The sequence below is a fragment of the Rhinoraja longicauda genome, chromosome 27, assembly GCF_053455715.1.
Source record: "Rhinoraja longicauda isolate Sanriku21f chromosome 27, sRhiLon1.1, whole genome shotgun sequence".
NCBI lineage: Eukaryota > Metazoa > Chordata > Chondrichthyes > Rajiformes > Arhynchobatidae > Rhinoraja > Rhinoraja longicauda.
Genome location: NC_135979.1, coordinates 448,609 through 455,190, shown reverse-complemented (window position 1 = coordinate 455,190; position 6,582 = coordinate 448,609). Strand labels below are relative to the sequence as shown.

General features: G+C 46.4%; 1 protein-coding gene across 1 annotated transcript in view; it reads left to right on the top strand.

Moving 5' to 3' along the window:
- Positions 1-626: 626 nt before the first annotated feature.
- Positions 627-6,582, top strand: part of LOC144606942 (proto-oncogene tyrosine-protein kinase LCK-like) — a 42,081-nt gene continuing 36,125 nt past the window's right edge. The window contains exon 1 of the mRNA XM_078423467.1: positions 627-741. The gene's annotated coding sequence lies outside the window, so the exon portion shown is untranslated. The remainder of the gene's footprint in view (positions 742-6,582) is intronic.

Here is a 6,582-nt window from a genome sequence, read left to right as displayed (position 1 = left end):
CTCACTTCCTTCCTTTCTCACTCAGTTTTTGAAATTAATTGAATTGAATACGTTATTGTCACATGTCACAAGTCACAGTGAAATTCGTTGCTTGCATACCTATAGATCTCTACAATAGCCAGCCGTAGGCCCAGGCAGGTATCTGTCTCCACACCTGGGGGTGGCGCCCCCTGCTGCCCACACACCCTGTGTACAACTTGCGCAAAACACAAAGTGCTGGAGCAACTCAGCGAGTCAGGGAGCATCTGTGGAGGGAATGGACAGGTGACGTTAGTCGGGCCATTGGTGCCTGGGTAATGGGGGAATGTGTTACTCAGTATTCTCCTGCAGTGAGTTCCTCGGTTCTCGGGCTATTTGTTGTTGTGCTCCCTCTAGCAGGGAGCTGCTGCCTGAGTGGCTCGGTCCTCGTGAGACCGTGGGGTGAGACGTACACCTACAAGAGGCTTCGCAACCTTCCCCGCCGATCGGCATTGTTCACTGCAACAGGAAGTGGTTGCTGGCCACACGCCTCTCGAGATGATCGCTCGTGGAAGACAAAGCTTCTCTTCCTGAGGTGAAGCCGCTCGCTGAGACGGTGTGGAGCAGCCAGCAGCAGTATCTTGTGGAACGGACGGAGATGAACTCAATGGTGTTCCTTCACTGAAGCTTCATCCACTGCCCTGGCCGGGAACAGCCGAACCTTCTCATCATCTGCTGTGAGCCGTACCATGTAGAGGAGACCGCATCAACGCCAACAAAGAGGTATGCTCCTGTAGACCTGTGGTATATCAGACCTCTCCACTGTGACAAGGAGTGTTACAACCGGAGGCGGCTTGGTCAGTCAGTGTGTTGGTCAGTCAGCACGTTGGTCAGTCAGTGTGTTGGTCAGTCAGTGTGTTGTTCAGTCAGTGTGTGCTTTGGTCATTTCTAGACTTGGGAATATCTTTGGAGTTAAACTTGTATCTGCCCCACTCTAGGCTCTCGATCAGTTGCATTCAGTGGTGTTTATTGTCACCTGTACTGAGGTACAGTGTTCCACTTGCAGCATTTAATTGAAGGAACCTGATGATGTTTTGGATGTTGTAGACAGTGTCTGTGGAATTGGACAAGATTGTTCCCCCAGTTCCTCTCGGTTATTTTGCTCTAATCCTATTCTCTGCTACTTTCTTCCACCATGTTAGCCCATCACCAACGCACCAGAGTATTCTCAACGTCAAAGCCTGCCGATTATTTATCATCATCCACCAAACATCGCCTGCTCATAAATAATATTATCTTTCTGTGAACATCCAGACCTTGAAGCTCTTTGAATTGTCCCGTACATGAACACATTAACCAGTGACATTAGACTATAGATTTATTCAGACTGTGATTTTAACAATTCCTCCTTCAATACAACTTAGTTTAATGAGAATACTTTCACATTTTAAAGACTGCAGGTGAGTTGTAAAGTTTAAAATCTGAATGATTTTCACTAGTTCATCCAATCATTGCATAAAATGGCTTCCTCATCAAGACAAACGTGGAGAATAATCGAAATCAAAAATCATTGAATCAGCATTACGACTTTTAATCCAAGCTGAAAGTATTAAAGTTTCCACATTTTTGACGAGATGAATCTAGGATCAATATTCTGTTACCAGGACAGGCTTCATTCTGGAACAAGGCAGTTACATATTACACAGGACAGAAACATCTAGCAAACCGTGTAGAGACAGTGTAGAGTGGAGTTTCATCGTCATGCATAGAGGAGCTGTGTGCTTTGCTGCAGCTTTACAGGCTCATTACTAGGCCGAGAGTTATTCTTGTGAAGCTATGATCTACAAGGTGGTTAGCTGGTTCCACTCTGTAATTTATATTCTTGTTCTTTGCAAAGACTCCAGAAATGATACCTGTTGGAGAACCTCCTCTCCAGACCTCTCTGCACTTTGCTGGTCTTGGCTCATTCCTGGTTCACACCAGGTCAGGCATGGTCTGGTTAGGGACAATCCAGAGCTGCCTTGGACTCCCTCACCAAAGCAAAGATTCTCAGTCTAAGGGTCGATTGAGACGATGCTTTACATTAAAAATGTACAAATACCTTCCATTGTAGTTTGAACAATTGCCGTCTGAAGAAGGGTCTCAACCCGAAATGTCACGCATTCCTTCTCTCCAGAGATGCTGCCTGTCCCACTGAATTACTCCAGGATTTTGTGTCTATTTTGCAGTTTGAACAAGTGTACTTGATTTTAGAATCTGTATCATAATCCCAACCTGGGTAGACAATGAAAGATGTTCAACTCCACTTACGAGCAATGTTTTGAGGAATTTATTTGCCAGTTTACTATCTAAACAATAGCATCCATTTAGTGGCACCCATTTAGTGGCAGGCATCTCACAGTGGGGTAGTAGACAAAGAATTGACACTTGGCAAAAATAAAAACACAAGAAAAACAGATTTGGATCTTGGGCAAAGCCCTTGGTTTCAAGGAGGAAGAAGATGGAAACGTTGGAGTGACTGAGAGAGTTTGGAACTCAAACGAGTGAAGGAAGTGTCACCATTAATGGGATGAAGGAACTATGGAATGAAGAAGGATCTAGAGGAATATTGAGTGGTGGCCAGGGTAGAGGCAGGAACGATGGTGCAATAGGTGGATCAGAACAGGACCCATTTAAGACTGAAGACAGACACAAAATGCTGGAGTAACTCAGCGGGACAGGCAGCATCTCTGGAGAGAAGGAATGGTGATGCTTCGGGTTGAGATCCATTTATGACTGAAGTGTTGGTGGAGCTGGAAGCGATGTGGATGTGGGACCGTGGTGGCGCTCGGTGAGTGAGGCTCGGTGCAGGAAGAAAATGGACGGCAATATGTTGAGGAAGTTTGTGCTGACGACTTGAATCTTCTCAGAAAAACGATGGGCTGTTGGGCGGTGGCTGGATGAAGATTTCAATAACTGAGAATTAAATAACAAATTGTGAAATCTAAAAATTGCGCTGAAACACAGAATATATTGCAATGTCTTTATTAAACCAATCCTCAGTAACGGTGAGATAAGTTCACTGACACGGGTGGGGACAAGGGGAAACAAGCATGAAATGATCAAAGGAAGAGGTCGAGTTGTATGAAATGATGAAAGGTGCAGTCAGAACCTTTATCCCCAGCGTGGAAATGGCAAATATTACAAGGCAAAGTTTCAACACAAGATGGGCAAGGTTTAACAGAGAGGTTAAGGGTACGTTGTTTTACACAGAGGGTGGTGGGGGCCTGGAACACGCTGCCAGGGGTGGGGATGGAGGCAGATACGATAGTGATGTTTAAGAGGCTTTTGGACAGGCACATGGATATGCAGGGAATGGAGGGCTATGGATCACGTATAAAGTTGGAGATTTATTTAAATGTTCAACACGGACATTGTGGGCCGAAGGGCCTGTTCCTGTGCTGCCCTGTTCTATGTTGTGTACAGGATGGTGCCAAGTTTCTCTGTTTGTTGATAGATACAAACATCGCTGTCTCACTGACAACTGATTGGAAAATGTTCCGTGATATTGGAACATTCCGAACACACAACACTTTTGATAAACAAAAATGGAAACGATGGACTGCTTCTATGCTTGACAATGAGAAGGTTGTTTCCAGTGAATTACAGAAAATAATTTGTTTGAAAAAATAGTTTAATTTGATAATCTAGGAGTTTTGAAAGCTCTTTTAGTTTAGGTTAAAGATAGAGCCCGGAAACAGGCCCTTTGGCCCACCGAGTCTACACCGACCAGCCAATTAACCTACAAACCCGCACGTCTCTGGAGCGTGGGAGAAAACCGGAGATCCCGGGGAAAACCCACGCGGGTCACGGGGAGAACGTACAAACTCCGTACCGACAGCACCCGTAGTCAGGTTGGAGCCCGGGTCTCTGGCGCCGTGAGGCAGCAGCTCTACCCGTTGGGCCACCGTGCTGCACATAGACTTCACCGAGACACACACAGGCCAGTGTGGAGCGACTGGGTTAATGTTACCGCATATCGTTGAGTGTCGGTGAGGCAAAATCTCGCCAGCACCCAGTGTGGTTATTCACGATCCCAGAGCAAACATTTTGAAATCATTTTGAAACCGAGAGGATTTCCCCAGCGGAGGTTTCAAGCAGAATGTTGTGAATAACTCTGTGCATTGCTGAGGATGGGACACGATTCCCCCACATAGCCTCTGGGTATGGTTGCCAACTTCCTCACTCCCAAATACGGGACAAGGTGACTTTACCGCCCGGCAGCCACCATTGGTGGAGCGGGAGCACGTGGCCGCTGGCTGAGTGAGGTCACGTGGGGCGCGGGGCGGTGACGTCACCTTGTCCCGTATTTGGGAGTGAGGAAGTTGGCAACCCCTAGAGCATGAGCCGTCAAATGTAGATCTAGCTCTGTTCACGGGGTTAGTGCCTTGAGAACATCCACATCATGTCTACGTTTGGAATTATCTTGGGGTGCCCTACTTCTGTTCAGCTTTTGGTTTAAACATACTTCACAAGTTCACAAGTTATAGGAGTGGTAATTAGGCCATTCGGCCCATCGATCCACTCCGCCATTCAATCATGGCTGATCTCTGCCTCCTAATCCCATTTTCCTGCCTTCTCCCCCCTAACCCTTGACACCCGTTCTAATCAAGAATTTGTCTATCTCTGCCTTACAAATATCCACTGACTTGTCCTCCACAGCCCTCTGTGGCCATGAGCTCCACTGTTTCATCATCCTCTGACTAAAGACGGTACTTGCTTTTTTGGTCAAGTTTTTACAAAACCATCAACAAAAATTCAGCCACCAACTTTTCTCCTGATGGACACAGAGTGCTGGAGTAACTCAGCGGGTCAGGCAGCATCTGTGGAGAACATGGATAGGTGACGTTTCACAGAGTGCTGGAGTAACTCAGCGGGTCAGGCAGCATCTGTGGAGGGAAGGAATGGGTGACTTTTCGGGTCGAGACCCTTTTCCAGACTAAAAGTTTTGGCCCGACATACTTCATCCAAGTTAGCAGTGAAGAATTGTTTTCATGGAAGGTGGAAAGATTCGGGGGATTTTGTGTGTTTCCTCGAAGCCTGAGACAGACCCAGTAATGTATTGGTATTAGTATCAATATTAGTATTAGTATTGGTATTGATACCAGTATTGGTCATATATTCATAGAGTCATACAGTCTTACATTGTGTAAACAGGCCCTTCGGCCCAACTATTGGTGTTGGCATTGGTATTGGTGTTGTTGTAATTGGTATTGGTGTTGGTATTGGTGTTGTTGTAATTGGTATTGGTATCGGTATCGGTATCGGTGTTGGTATTAGTATTGGTATCGGTATTGGCATAGATGTTGGTATTGGTATTGGTATTGGTATTGCTATCGGTATCGGTGTTGGTATCAGTATCGGTGTTGGTATTGGCGTAGGTATTGGTATTGCTATCGGTGTCGGTATTGGTATCGGTGTTGGTATCGGTGTTGGTATTAGTATTGGTATCGGTATTGGCATAGGTGTTGGTATTGGTATTGGTATTGCTATCGGTATCGGTATCGGTATTGGTGTCGGTGTTGGTATTGGTATTGGTATTGCTATCGGTGTCGGTATTGGTATCGGTGTTGGTATCGGTGTTGGTATCAGTATCGGTGTCGGTATTGGTAACAGTATTGGTGTTGGTGTCGGTGTCGGTGTTGGTGTTGGTGTTGGTGTCGGTGTTGGTGTCGGTATCAGTATCGGTGTCAGTGTTGGTGTTGGTGTGTGTATTGGTGTTGGTGTTGGTATTGGTGTTGGTGTTGGTGTTGGTGTCGGTGTTGGTGTTGGTGTTGGTGTTGGTGTTGGTGTTGGTGTTGGTGTTGGTGTTGGTGTTGGTGTTGGTGTTGGTGTTGGTGTTGGTGTTGGTGTTGGTGTTGGTGTTGGTGTCGGTGTTGGTGTTGGTGTTGCTGTTGGTGTTGGTGTCGGTGTCGGTGTCGGTGTTGGTGTTGGTGTTGGTGATGGTGTTGGTGTTGGTGTTGGTGTTGGTGTTGGTATCAGTGTCGGTGTTGGTGTTGGTGTTGGTGTTGGTGTCGGTGTTGGTGTTGGTATTGGTGTGTGTATCAGTGTTGGTGTTGGTGTTGGTGTTGGTGATGGTGTTAGTGTTGGTGTTGGTGTGTGTATCAGTATTGGTGTTGGTGTTGGTGTAGGTGATGGTGTTGGTGTGTGTATCAGTGTTGGTGTTGGTGTTGGTATTGGTGTTGGTGTTGGTGTTGGTGTGTGTATTGGTGTTGGTGTTGGTGTTGGTGTTGGTATTGGTGTGTGTATCAGTGTTGGTGTTGGTGTTGGTGTTGGTGTTGGTGTTGGTGTTGGTGTTGGTGTTGGTATTGGTGTGTGTATCAGTGTTGGTGTTGGTGTTGGTGTTGGTGTTGGTGTGTGTATCAGTGTTGGTGTTGGTGTTGGTGTTGGTGTTGGTGTTGGTGTTGGTGTGTGTATCAGTGTTGGTGTTGGTGTTGGTGTTGGTGTTGGTGTTGGTGTTGGTGTTGGTGTTGGTGTGTGTATCAGTGTTGGTGTTGGTGTTGGTGTTGGTGTTGGTGTGTGTATCGGTGTTGGTGTTGGTGTTGGTGTTGGTGTTGGTGTTGGTGTTGGTGTTGGTGTGTGTAT